This window comes from Procambarus clarkii, chromosome 2 (genome assembly GCF_040958095.1).
Source record: "Procambarus clarkii isolate CNS0578487 chromosome 2, FALCON_Pclarkii_2.0, whole genome shotgun sequence".
Classification (NCBI taxonomy): Eukaryota; Metazoa; Arthropoda; class Malacostraca; order Decapoda; family Cambaridae; genus Procambarus; species Procambarus clarkii.
The window spans coordinates 6,861,284-6,874,774 of NC_091151.1; positions in this window are offsets into that span (position 1 = coordinate 6,861,284).

Here is a 13,491-nt window from a genome sequence, read left to right on the forward strand (position 1 = left end):
ATTTATTAGTCATATATAAAAATGTAATAGAAGGAACAATAAGATTTGAAATTCAATTCATATATTTCCAACCAGTCTCCAAGGTAAACAGCCTCTGTCAAATGGTAGATAAGATACATTATAAATCATTTTTATTATATGTTGTTAACAAAAAGCTGCTGTACGTGTGGACATTTGTATCCAAGATGTTTTTTCTCTATTATTAATTCTCTCCCGCAACCACCACATTCTCTTTTTTGGGGGGTTTCATAATGATTGAGATGACGATGATGTTCCCTAATAATACTTCTAATTTCTAGAAGAGTCTTGGGTATGAAGTATTCAATATGGTCTCCCTCAGCGCCTTCAGCTGCCAACACATCTGCGCGTTCATTTCCATAGATTCCAACATGGGAGGGAATCCACAGGAACTTGACAACTCTTCCCTGGTTGGTTAGTACCTTCACAACTCTCTTAATTTCAGCGACTATTGAAAGATTCTCGTCCCGATCTTTATTTAGGCTTTGCAGTGCTGCTCTCGAATCGGTGCAAATCACTGCACCAGTAGTATTCTGTTCAATAATATACCTTAACGCCATAGCAATGGCAGTTAACTCTGCTTGTGTTGAAGAGGTATAGTTCTCAATGCGCGCTTTTTCCTCATTTTTTGGTGGAAAAAATACATCATCCTTCTTAATTACCGTGTATGCTGCACCCGCCCGGCCATTAATAGGATTAGATGACCCATCAGTGAAGATTTGATCTAGTTCATCTCCAGCTTCATTATAAATTTCCTTAAGATACTTGTGGCTTATTTCTTTGGGTACCATGTTGGTTTTTTTCTTTACCATATCATTGATGATAATCCTGCACGAGTCATTCAGGGGATCCACCCAGGGAGGTAATCTTTCTACAGGCATGAGCTCACGAGCTTGTTGAAGTAGGTGAAGATCTTCAAGGTAGCCGACTGCTCTGTGATGCCATTTTTTGCTTCTCTTGTTTCCCCCTGAAAGTAGCACAGAGCTCAATTTTTTTTTAGCCATGTCATTATAATGGGGATCTCTGGCAATCCTAATTGCAAGCTTAGCATTCAGTTCCACAATTCTTTCTTTAATACTGGGAAGGGATAATAACTCTTTTTGTAGATTGGACATTTCAGCAGTTTTTTTCTTTGGAACTCCAAGAATGATTGAAATGGCTTCATCCTGTATGCTTTCTAGCCTATTCATATCACTTTGTGAATAAGTACATAAAACAGGTGCTGCGTTGTCAATGACGGAGCATACATAGTTTGTGTACATCATTTTAAGTACAGCAATAGAGGCTCCATGGCCATCATTCCAAGTCATAGCTTTCAGTTTCAGTTCCCTGAGTCGACTTTTGCATGTTCCTATGATTTGATTGAGCTCCTCTTTCTTTCCCTTGTTTGAGCCGACGGTGACGCCAAGATACCGATAGTGGTCAACCCATTCAAGTGTTACACCATTAATTTGCAGTTCTTCATTTTCTCTCCGCTTGCGATGGGAGTATGCTTTTGTCTTGTTTGTGGAGAGAGTGAAACCGAGCTCAATACATTTCCTTCCAAGGAGTTCAATGGCCTGTTTTATTTTATCAAAGGTGGGAGCTTGTATTAGGACATCATCTGCATATCCCACTAGTTGTGTTCCTTCAGGAAAATCAATATTGGCAATTGCATTCATAAGTACATTGAATAGTGTAGGGCTTAAGACTCCTCCTTGGGGGGTCCCGAGTTCCATATTCATTGTTCTTGAGATTGCTCCATTGAAGTAGACCTTAGCTTTCCTCCCTGTGAGGTAGTCTTCAATCCATTTCATGAGTCTCCCCTTGACACCCATACATGCAAGCTCGTCCAGGATCGCAATTGCCTGGGCTTTGTCGAAGGCTACTTTTATGTCAACAAATACAGAGTACCTAGCCGTGTCATTAACCAGGTAATTAATTATACAATTGGCTGTGCTCCGTCCTTTGACATATCCATTGACTCCTTCCCCAAACCTACCTATTTTGTGTAACAGTCGTTTTAGGATGATCTTTTCCAGCATCTTGCAAGTACATGACACGAGACTGATAGGTCTGTAATTGCCAGGGTCATTCGGTTTTGGTATGGGAACAATTTTGGCGTGTTTCCATTGTGTGGGCAGAACTCCATTTAGGAATGATTTGTTAAACAATAGGAGTAGTGGATTCCCAGGCACTTCACACAGTGCATTAAGTATGTCGTAGGTAATGCCATCCTCACCAGGTGCTGTAATTTTACCTCTCTTAACAGCCGCCCTTACTTCCTGGGCTGTGATAGGTTCTCCATATTCGTCCTCACTAGACTGTGCTCTCGCTATTCTAGTTCTTCTGTCATTCTGTAGCAGGAGCTGTTCCATGACGATTTCCGTTGAGAGGGAGGATGAGGATGCTGCCTTACTCCACATGTGAATTAATTCTTCAGCTTTACTCTGTGGATCTTTGCCTCGAGGCATTTTCTACCGAGGGGGTCTTCGTCGAGGCGTACGGCGCTGAATTCTAAGACAACTTTCAATTTGGTGATTAAGGTCATCAACAAATGTATCAATATCTTCTGGGATTTGGTATTCCCTGAACCAGTCATTCATCCTGTCTATGAAGATTGGCTTCATATCTCGTCTGAGTGATAACCACCTTCTTCTTTTATTTGACTCATTCTTTCTCAAATTGTTCATGTCGACAAAGGTAATCAGTGTACCCGGTGGTCACAACATAAACTTTTGCCCAAGGTATATAATATGCTACTGACATCTGTGTCAAGTGAATTGAACAGGAGTACCTCCTCTTTTATATCCCTCTATAAATAAAAAAAAATATTTATTTTAATTTGTTTTCTTTTATTAATCCAATTATCCTTTAATTATCGAACATTGTAATTTGTTAATTATATATTGTTTTGAATGGGAAAGATGCTTACATACATACATATCTCAAAGGCATAGATTAGTTTAGTAAAGTTACTACAAAAAATTCAATATAATAGTAGTAATTAGGTTACATTTGTATACTACAGGACTTTAGGACTTTCAGTTGTGTGGGCCTAGCTAGTTTGTTTCCCCTTAGCTGGCAGAATACCACCCCCCTGCAACAGCATTTATAGGATTCATGGGGCATAGATAAGACCAAGGAGTATGCTTACCTCTACAATTACAACAAAATGGAAATTTTTGTTTCTTTGTACACTCTTTAGAGTCATGTTTATTACCACAGTACTTACACCTGGGGTCGTACTGACATTTCAAAACCAAATGCCCCCAATAATAACACTTCAGACATAATTTTGGCTTCTCTTGGTATTTTGAAACTTTTCTATAGCCTAGTCCTTGTACAAAATTTTTTTTAGGAGCCTCACCTTTTATTAAAGCTATAACCTGACTTTGTTTTTTATAATGAACAATGTTTCTCTTTACCCAAACAACACTGTCATTGTAAAGGAGATGATCGGGATCCAAGTAAGTTGGATATTTGAAAAGTATGACCTTTGTGAAAATACCTTCTTCTGGAACAACCATCACAATATTCTGAAAGCCATCTGTAGTTAAATGTTTAACTGCCTCTTCTGTTCCAACTGTGATATATGGCTGCTGAAGACCCTGACCCTCCTTGAACACTGGTTTAAAATCTGAATACTCCATAGCTAAACGTACAGTCCACACCATCTTTTCATTGAAGTTCAGTAGGCATGTTTTAGGAAATAACAACCGCCTCCTTAGGCAGACCGCCTCAGTCATTTCATTAACACATAAGTTACTCACTCTTATCACTGTAATCGTTGAGAATCACTAATTCACACTGTATATTTAGCTAGTTGTTTGATTACTACTACTACTACTAATTTCTGTTGATTCAAAAAAAAAAAAAAAGTTTGCGGCACAGGGGCATTTGGTATACTCAATGTCCTAAACTTCCTCTAACAAATTAGGAATAAATATTCGTTCACAAATTAGTTGTGAAATTCGATCTCTCTTTTTCACAATAAAATATACTTTAGAATAATTGAAGAGAACCACAGAAACATTTCACTATCAATGACACCACCCCTAACATCAGTGTGATTAAAAAAAAAAAAAAAAAAAAAAGTAAGACCAGATCTTGGAGCTATTCTTCATAACAACCTTCTGGTACTTTTACTTGAATATCTATCTTGATTACACCTTTTCCTTGTGCTGGCACAGTAACATCGTAGGCAGCACTGAAGCAAAAGGTAGATTGTTAATTAAAATATATTAAAAATATATGTGGTAATTAAAATATATTTAAATCTAAATAAGTCATAAATTAAAAAAAAAAAAGTAAATTCCAACTATACCTGTACAAGTCATATCCAGCAGCTAGTGTAGATCCAAAATGAACATAATATATGCCAAGAAAATGTGGTGGTAATAGAAAAGAAGTTCAGGTAGGAGAGATATATATCTGTGTTTACTCTCACTCCGACAGAATTAATAATCTCATTAATATTTCTACTCCTTTTATATGTTCCTTGAGGTGCCAGTTACCACCAGAAACAAGTAAAAAAGTTGTTTAAAGATTTGGTCAATGTTCCAATACACTTTTTAGTTTTCAAAAAACGTCTGAAAATGAATGTCTGGAGTTATCAAATCTAAAGCTGATATATCTTTGGTAAACTGTTCCAACAAATGTTCATCCAGGCTGGTTATGCTTTTAAATACAGTTCCACATTCAAAACAAGTAAAAAAGTTGTTTAAAGATTTGGGACTGATTTGCTGTTTGTTTCCACATATATCATATTTTTTTTCACTATTTGTTTTCAAAGGCTGAATCATGTGTATTGATTTCAAATGTAGGGTCAAGTTATATTCATCCCTAAATCTATTCCCACACAATTGACATTTTAACCGTTTTACTCTGTGTGTTCCCATATGTCTAGTCAAGTCGCATTTTTTAAGGAATTTTTTTCTACATACGTCACATGAAAACCATTTTTCTCTAATGTGTTGTTTGTTTGTTTTTTCACATTCACTGCACTTTGGAGTTTTACCGGTATGAATTGTAAAAAGGATAGTCTTCTTTGTGTGAGTTGTGAAATGGACTGTTAGTGTTCTTATTGTACTATATTTTTTTCCACATACATCACATAAAAAAAAAGTTGTTTGTTGTATGGGTTTTTGTTTGATCAAGTGACATCTCTAAGAGAATTATCTCACTTCCACCTGAAAATAAAATAAAATAAATTAATTTATATAATTATTCTGATTTATAATATATACATTGACTCTTATTACATTATAGTAATATGATATACTTTATTTTTATTACTTAATAATTAACTTTGTTATAATAGACTTAAGTAAATTATACAACATACGTATGGGGTTGGGGTTGAAGAAACATTAAATGTTGAATGTGCTTTAGATTGTGTGATTGTTGTTTTACTACTCAGAATGAAGTGTCCATGAAGTATGGCGAACCTGTAATGATTTGCATAGCCTGGCAAACTCTCTTATATACCAATCCAGTCAGACTGATACAGACTTGAGATGCTATAGTTACTTACTCAGTTATTTGTGACGTATTTTCATTATGTTTTTGTAATTATTTAACTGATCAATAACCATTTGAGAATATATTTTTCTCTCTCTCTCTCTCTCTCTCTCTCTCTCTCTCTCTCTTTTTCTCCTACCCTATGTTATATATTTATATATTTACAATGAAGGGAAGAGAAGAGGATGGCTCACTGGGATTTGTTTTGTCAAAGAAAAACCCAGCACAATAACACTGCCTGAGTAGTAGGTGACTACCCTCAACAAGTAGTAGGTGACTACCCTCAACAAGAAGAGCAAGGGTTTATTTAGACCTGCTCTCTCTCTCTCTCTCTCCAAGTGTTAGTTTAAAATATTATTTGTTTCTTCAAGTCAATCTTCATCTAACAAACAAGATGTGGGAAGTAAATCAATCAATGAAAATGAGATGATGTGTAAAATTCACAAAGTTTTGGCTTTGTTAATATTTATTATGTTGATATATTGGTGTTATAGTAATGGTCAGATGGATAACGAAGACATGATCAATATAATATAATGTTAAGACAAATTGTCCTAGTGTTAGGTGGTTACCTAACTTTTAAATAAAATGATACAACCAGTTTTTGCCCCCCCCCCTCTATTCTACTAAATTTTATAAGATGGGAATTAAATAAAGGATATTTAATTTCTATATCTCTTTTATTCGCTCTAAATAAACCTTTTCTCTATGATCCTTGTCAAATATTCTTGCATCATTTAGAATTTTTGAAGTGCTCACACATCGCATCTTGAAACGATCCCGATCTGCAGCAGCTGTGTTCCACATTTTACCATCTATTCTAGCTTTCTGATAGGCATATGCCCATACATATAAATATCGTATCGTTATATGTGGATTAAATTGAACTTCCTTTTTAATTTTTTCTTTTCTCTCCTCCATTATCCTCTATTTGACAAGTACACGTTTAGGTTCAGGTCTGAAAAGAAAACATAAATAAAGAATCACACTCCCACGATGATTGATTGATTGAATACAGTTCCAACAACGAATACCCACAATACCACCAACATCACCATCATTTTATAATTATCTGAAAATGACAAAAAAATAGGTCTTTGTATATTATAAGCTCAGAAATATATATATAATACAATGGTAAATAACAAGATTATGATTTTTTAATATAAATAATGTAAATGTCATATAATACCTTCAGGAGATGATTTTGAGGATTAGCTATAGATGTGCGTTGGAGTAACTCTTAACCCAGCTCAGACCGACTTATCTCCTCTCCGTCCCTTATTAGAATGCACAAGATAGTGTGGGTATCTCTCTTACATCCTGTCATCATATACATTACAATAGACTTGCCCAGCTGATAAATGGACCGACTCAGCCGGATTTCCTTGAAAAATCTATATATGATTTGATTTACATACCTTATTTTTTAACTAATTATCTTTTTAGTAATAATATTTAAACAAGTTAGTATATCATGCTCTACAGTATTAAATCCTACATATAACAAAATAATCCCAATATTATTAAACATTTTTTTTTTTAAATCTCTGTTAATTTGTTCAATGTCTATATAATGAGTAGGACCTTGAATTTCTATACCTAATTGTAAATCTGAGAAATATATATCAATTTCAAATAGTTTGTTATTTTTTAATAGTCCTCTTTTGTTTATATCTACTTTGATATTATTATTTTTTTGTTTTTTTGTTAAATGATAAAATATAGATTTATATACACGATATTCTAATTTACTCTTAAATTTTCCCAAAGGAAAATTTCTATATTTTTTATTCATAGTTTTTTATATCACATTTAAAATAGATTTTTCTTTATAAGAAAAAATCACTTAAAAAAAAAAAAAAAAAAAAAAAAAAAATGTTACATTTTGAGTAAGAAAAAGACATAGGTGGGAAGTTTGAATGTATATAATTGAAACCAAAAATGCATAATTTTCAAATAAATAACAACAGCGATGATTTACAAGAAGATGATGATGATGGGGGTTCTGGTAGGAGTTGTCACTGGTGTGTGTGTGTGGATAAAGTGTGAGTAGTGGTATCTATGATTTTCCCAAATTTCATCTTAATAATGTAAGATAGATACTTTTTTTATGGTACTTGCACTTGGCTCTCCACCCCATCCTATCTGTGATTAATTTCGTGAAACCATTATAAATATACAAATAAAGAATATCTTTCTCTCATTCTATCACAGATTACAATGGATAAGCTGGTGCTTGCAGCAATGGCCTTAGTGGTGTTGTTCTTGGAGGTGCAAGTTCTGGCGGCGGTGATGATGGCACTCTTGGATGCACTGGTCCTGGCGGTAATGGTGATGCTCTTGGTAGTTCTGGTCCTGGCTGTGGTGGTGGTGGTGCTTTTTGAGGTTCTGGTTCTAGTAGTGGAAGTATTGTTCTTGAAGGTCCTGGTCCTGGTGGTGGTGGTCAAATTGCTTGAGGCCATATTAGAACAACCCCGGGGCCCAGCAACCCCTCGGTCGGGTCCGCAACCAGTCACCCTTTTTTTTCTTACAAACCCGTCATGAAAATGTTCATTCCTCTTACCAATCACACATATATCATATTGTCGAATATGGTAAAAAAACGACTAAGTTAGCTAACTAGCTAGTTAGGAATATAATTTCTAAACTGTATTAATATGGAGTATAATAATAAAAATTATTTATAGTTATGGATTTCATTAAATCACAATGATTCCTCCCTGGACAACAAACCATTCACCATCCTTCTTCTTCCAGCACAAGCGTACTCCTGATTATACTTCCAAAAAACTTTCTTCTAACTTTTGAATACCCAATATAATATTAACTGTTTTAAGTGGATTCGCTCGAGATTTATCTGGGCGATGTCGGCAAACCTTTATAATGTTTCTGTTGTTATTTAACAACACCTCATATATCTCACCATCATGAAAATTTTCAAATGGTAATGATGGGGATATTGATGGTTTGGATATGCTTAATTCCCCTTGAAAGAAGATGTAATAAGGTGCTAAATCATTTCTAAAATGGGCTCGTAATACTTGTAATATATTCATCCTTTCTGCAGCATTAAAAGCCGTAGAGACAATGTCTATAATGGCAACTGGTCGATAATTATGTACCATAAAGGAAGATGAATTGTTGTTTATAGAGTATAGATCAGTTTCTACTGTAAAAATGAAATCGATCAAAGAATGGAGAATATGTTGGGGTATTAAATGTGGATGTGATGTCGATAACATCAGAGGATTTGAAATAACAAAATGACTTGGGTAAAAACGTAAAATTCCATTATTACCATCCAACTTAGGGAATATATAAACAGGAGATTGATTCAAACTTTCAGACCGAGTTGGATGATGGGGAGTACTATCTTCATGAACATGTTGATACATACTAAGATTTAAAGGAAGTTGAGCTTCTAATCTCCAAGAAGTATACCAGTAAATTGAAGTTCCCGAAGGCGGTGATATTGTAGGTATACCCTCAGTATTCATTGTTAAAGCAGATCCTGTCTCACTTTGTTATAAATCTTCTGTTTCTAAAGTGAAAGGGAATATTTGAGTATGATCATTAGGAATGTATCGATGATATAGAACTGTTTTGGTTGAATAATCTTGGAGGTAAGTTGTTTTTATACAAAGATCACTTCCATCAAGAAAGCTAGCCATACCTACTAACATGCTTTCCCCACTGCTATCATCACTACTATTATGTTGTATATACTGGGCATCGTAAAAAGATTCCCCTTCATCACAAATATAAACAAATTCTAATGTGAGGGAATCTAAACGAAAAACCACTTTTTTGTCACGGAATTTCTTATATTGAATAAAATATCTATTCTGTTGTGGTTCAATAATTAGGCGATAGTCTCCAATCCGCATTTCTAAAACCCTAGAAATATATTGCATGGATAGTTCACCCAAGGGAGCTAAATGAGCTTGAATAAGTGGATGTGCAATATCCACATGACGCCGACATTCACGTTCTTCTACAAAATGATTATTTTTACAAATTAAATTTTGGTCAGTATTCTGTCCTACCCTTATTATAGCCTCAAATGAAATAGAAATTTTATGAGGGGGTAGGTTACGATTAGTCTTGATACATGAATGTATAATTTCCGTAGCAGAATACAATTTACCATTGTTTTTAAACATCGAAAAATTATGAGCTGCATAGGCCATTAAAATTTTATTTTGTAGAATTTCTCTACCATTTACAAAATACATTTGCTAATATTTCATCGATTATTAAATTACATTTAACTTTCATTTTCGGGTTTATTTTTAATATCAATACAATTTTGAATTATCCAGTTATAGACTAGTATACTTGAATGTTTAAGACACTCTAACTGCCGTTTAATATCGTCGCTTGATGATTGATGTCTAAGAAAATATTCAAATAAAAAATATGGATAACTTTTAGAATTAACTAGCTTAGTTAAATCTTCACAGAGTTTTATTCCATAAACTTCTGTAATTATTTTATGTATTGTTTTCAAAAGGTATTTCAAAACGGTTGAATGGAAGGAATTGAAGAGTTTGATCATATCTACAGTTTCATCGTCCATTAATATTGGTGGTAACTGTATTTTTTGTTTTTTGGGGGATTTTGATTGCATATGTTGATTTACAATACTATCCTTAATACGATTATATTCATTATGAAGAGAAAAAATGTTTAAAACTGCTTTCCCTAAAATTTCAATTTTAATTAATTCATCCTCTTCATTTGATAATATATGTTTTTTTTTTTTTATCTTTCTTTTGGGTGATGGAACAGTTGACAATGGTACATTTTGACTTCTATTATAATAATAGTCTAATATATTATTAGTAACAGAATCCAGTAATGTATTTACAAATTTAGAGGGATCTTCTTTCATTTTTAAAACAATAAAATTACTATCCACATTTTTATCAGACCCAGAACCTAGATTACTTAATGGTTCAATCACCTCCTGAACTATGTCATCGACAAAGTCTTTACAAATTTGTTGACGTCGATTCATTGTTAAGTTTTATAAGACTAAAAAAAAAAAGAATTAATCTCCTTTTATGCCCTTCTAAAAAAAAAATACTATAGAAATTTAGTTTTCTATTTACCATTCCAAATACAATTGTTTAGGACAAAATTCCAATAAAACCATGATTATATATGTTCGTTGCCATTTATTTAAATTGTTCAATTGTATTCGACCAAACTGTCGAATTTTATATTGCTTACTAAAATACAATATAACTAGGATGTGGAATGAAATCAGTCTCTCTATTTTTTCAAACTCCTTCTCTCATATATTAAAAATATTTCTATCAATCTTAAAGTACTATACAAAACAGTATGTTATCATTCAAATAGCTATTGATTGAGGTGCTTATCAGAGTCAGTCTCTGAAAAATCTTCAAATCAAGTAACATGAAGAAAAACACGATAACTAAGTATTTACAATCACATAAAGTTGGGAGAAGAGCGGCTTCTATGAAGTTCGGAAAGACTGTTGTTGGACTTTACATCTTTAACTTCATCTGTTCATCAATCCCTGAAAATTAAAATAATGAATTTAAGATTTTTCAAGGATTTTCGTAAACCCATGAAACCAGGAACATTCATTTTTAATAGCTTAATTTTCCACAAATTTCAAATAATAAATATATTTTGATGTCCAAAACTAAAACTAAAATACAAATTACTTACCACAACCATTTCCTTCTGATAAACTTTCTGTGTCTGAATTCAATAATATCAGTGACGATGAATCTTCTTGGTTCTCTGGCGCAGGGAGAGGGTTGTACTTATCTGATTAATATTGCTGTTGTTTGATGCTTTAGGTAAGGTTGTGAAAAGCTGAGATGTAAGGTTTTTGGATAATGAAGCTGTCGATTGAAGGTGAAGATCATCATCCTCCCATTTATGAGGGGATGAAGGTGAGGCAGAATTGGTAGTTTTGTTAGAGATATATGGAGAAAGATTTTGGCACCTTCCCTAGCCCTCACTCAATGATGATAACTTAGAAGATGAGAAAGAATATTTGCATTAAGCATCAAATAATAAACTTTAACTTTCCTCATCGTATCCCTTCTGCCTACCCACCACCCACACCATCCCTCCTGTCTGCAGCAAGTACACACTCGTTTGGGTTCTACCTAAATAATAAACTTTACTTTCCTCATTATATCCTTCCTACCTACCTACCACTCACACCATCCGTACACACACTAGTAGGTTCTACGTAACTTTTTTTATACTATAAAAAATAGGAAAACAATGACATTGGACACACTAAGTATACCACATAATTTAATCCATGAAAATTCTATACGAACAAGAAAAAGAAATCTCACACAATCTTCATCACCATCGAGAGAAAATGAAGATCCATTAGAGACTGAAATTATAAGTGACCATCAAAATGCTGCAATAGAAACTGAAATTCCTTCTTTTAAAACAGAAATAAGATCATTAAAAGAAAAGAAAATAACTTCATACATAAATTATCAGATGGAAAAAATATTAATAATAACTATTTTTATTCTATTTTTAGTAAGTCTTTGGGAAAATAATTTGATTTTGGGAATAATTATTTTACTAACTATATTTTTGATTAAACCTATCCTTAGTAAAATAATAGCAGGATGGCTCATTGATATTTCAAATTGTAACGACTAAAAAAACAAAAAGAAAATACATAATTGTTTATAGGCCAAATTAAAATTAAATTGTTACACTTTTATTTTATTTACGTTTTAAGACTTTTGTTGTAATAAAAATCTCAACAAAGTCTATTTACTATGTATTTCAATTCCAGGGATAAAAGATACTTACAATATATATTTTTTTTTATTAACTAAAATATAAATTACATTTCATTTTCATATAATTATTATATAATAATGATTAACACAAGAGGTATTTTCAATTATCGGCATCGACAATGGGCTTTACCTGGTGGAAACCTTAAACCCTGTCCTAAATGTTCGATCATTGATTCAGCCGATGCTGAATTAGAATTATTTCTTAGACACAGTCTCTACAATAAGCTTCAAATCGAAAATGATAGTTTTGAAAAGGTTTTTAAAATTTACCCTGGCATAACATTTCATCTGAGTAATCAACCATATCTACTAAAATCCAAAAGTGATGAATCCCAATTTATAAAATATTATCTAGATCGCAAATTGGTACTAGGGGTAGGACTACAACTTCCTGAATGGGATAATGACAAGCGACTAGCAGATTATGCCAAGTATAATTTTGCAGTGCCTGTAATGAAAAGTGGTCAAATGTGGCAAATGTTGGTAGAAGATCCTGAGAGACCTATTGATTATGAACAATGGAAGTGCTGGCAAAGTAATCGGCTAATCCCCCCAAATACACATTTCCCGTTTAAATGTCTTATATGTGAAAACTTCCCCTTTGACGTTTATCCGGGCAATTTCATTGTGAGTGAATCTGTATGTTCCATCAAGTCGATAATATGGCCAGATCGTCGACGTCCTCATTTTAGCAGAAAAGAAAAAGCAGTTATTATTTATGAAGAATCTAAGATTAAAAAATGGCCTTTTCTCTCTTCCTATATAAACCAGGATATTAATCATTTAGGAAATATGGCAATCTTTACAACTGGTGAAATATTTATTAATTGTTTTTTAAATCTAGCTATACGCAAAGTAAATGCTACACTACTCCATAACAAGGTGGTTAAAATTTTGAAAGATCTTAACCATTCACTTTCTCAAGAAAATTTAACAGTTTTAATGGAATATTATCGATTAAAAAGGAGCGATGCTAACAAAAATAATCTTAAAATTTTGGAAAATTATACATCCAATCATAATAATAATAATAATAATAATAATAATATGAATGAAGGGAACAATGATATAAGATTAAAATTATCAGGACCACGAGTAGCTATGATTGCAATTAATCCTTTGAAAGTTAAAGCCACTGCTATTCGGT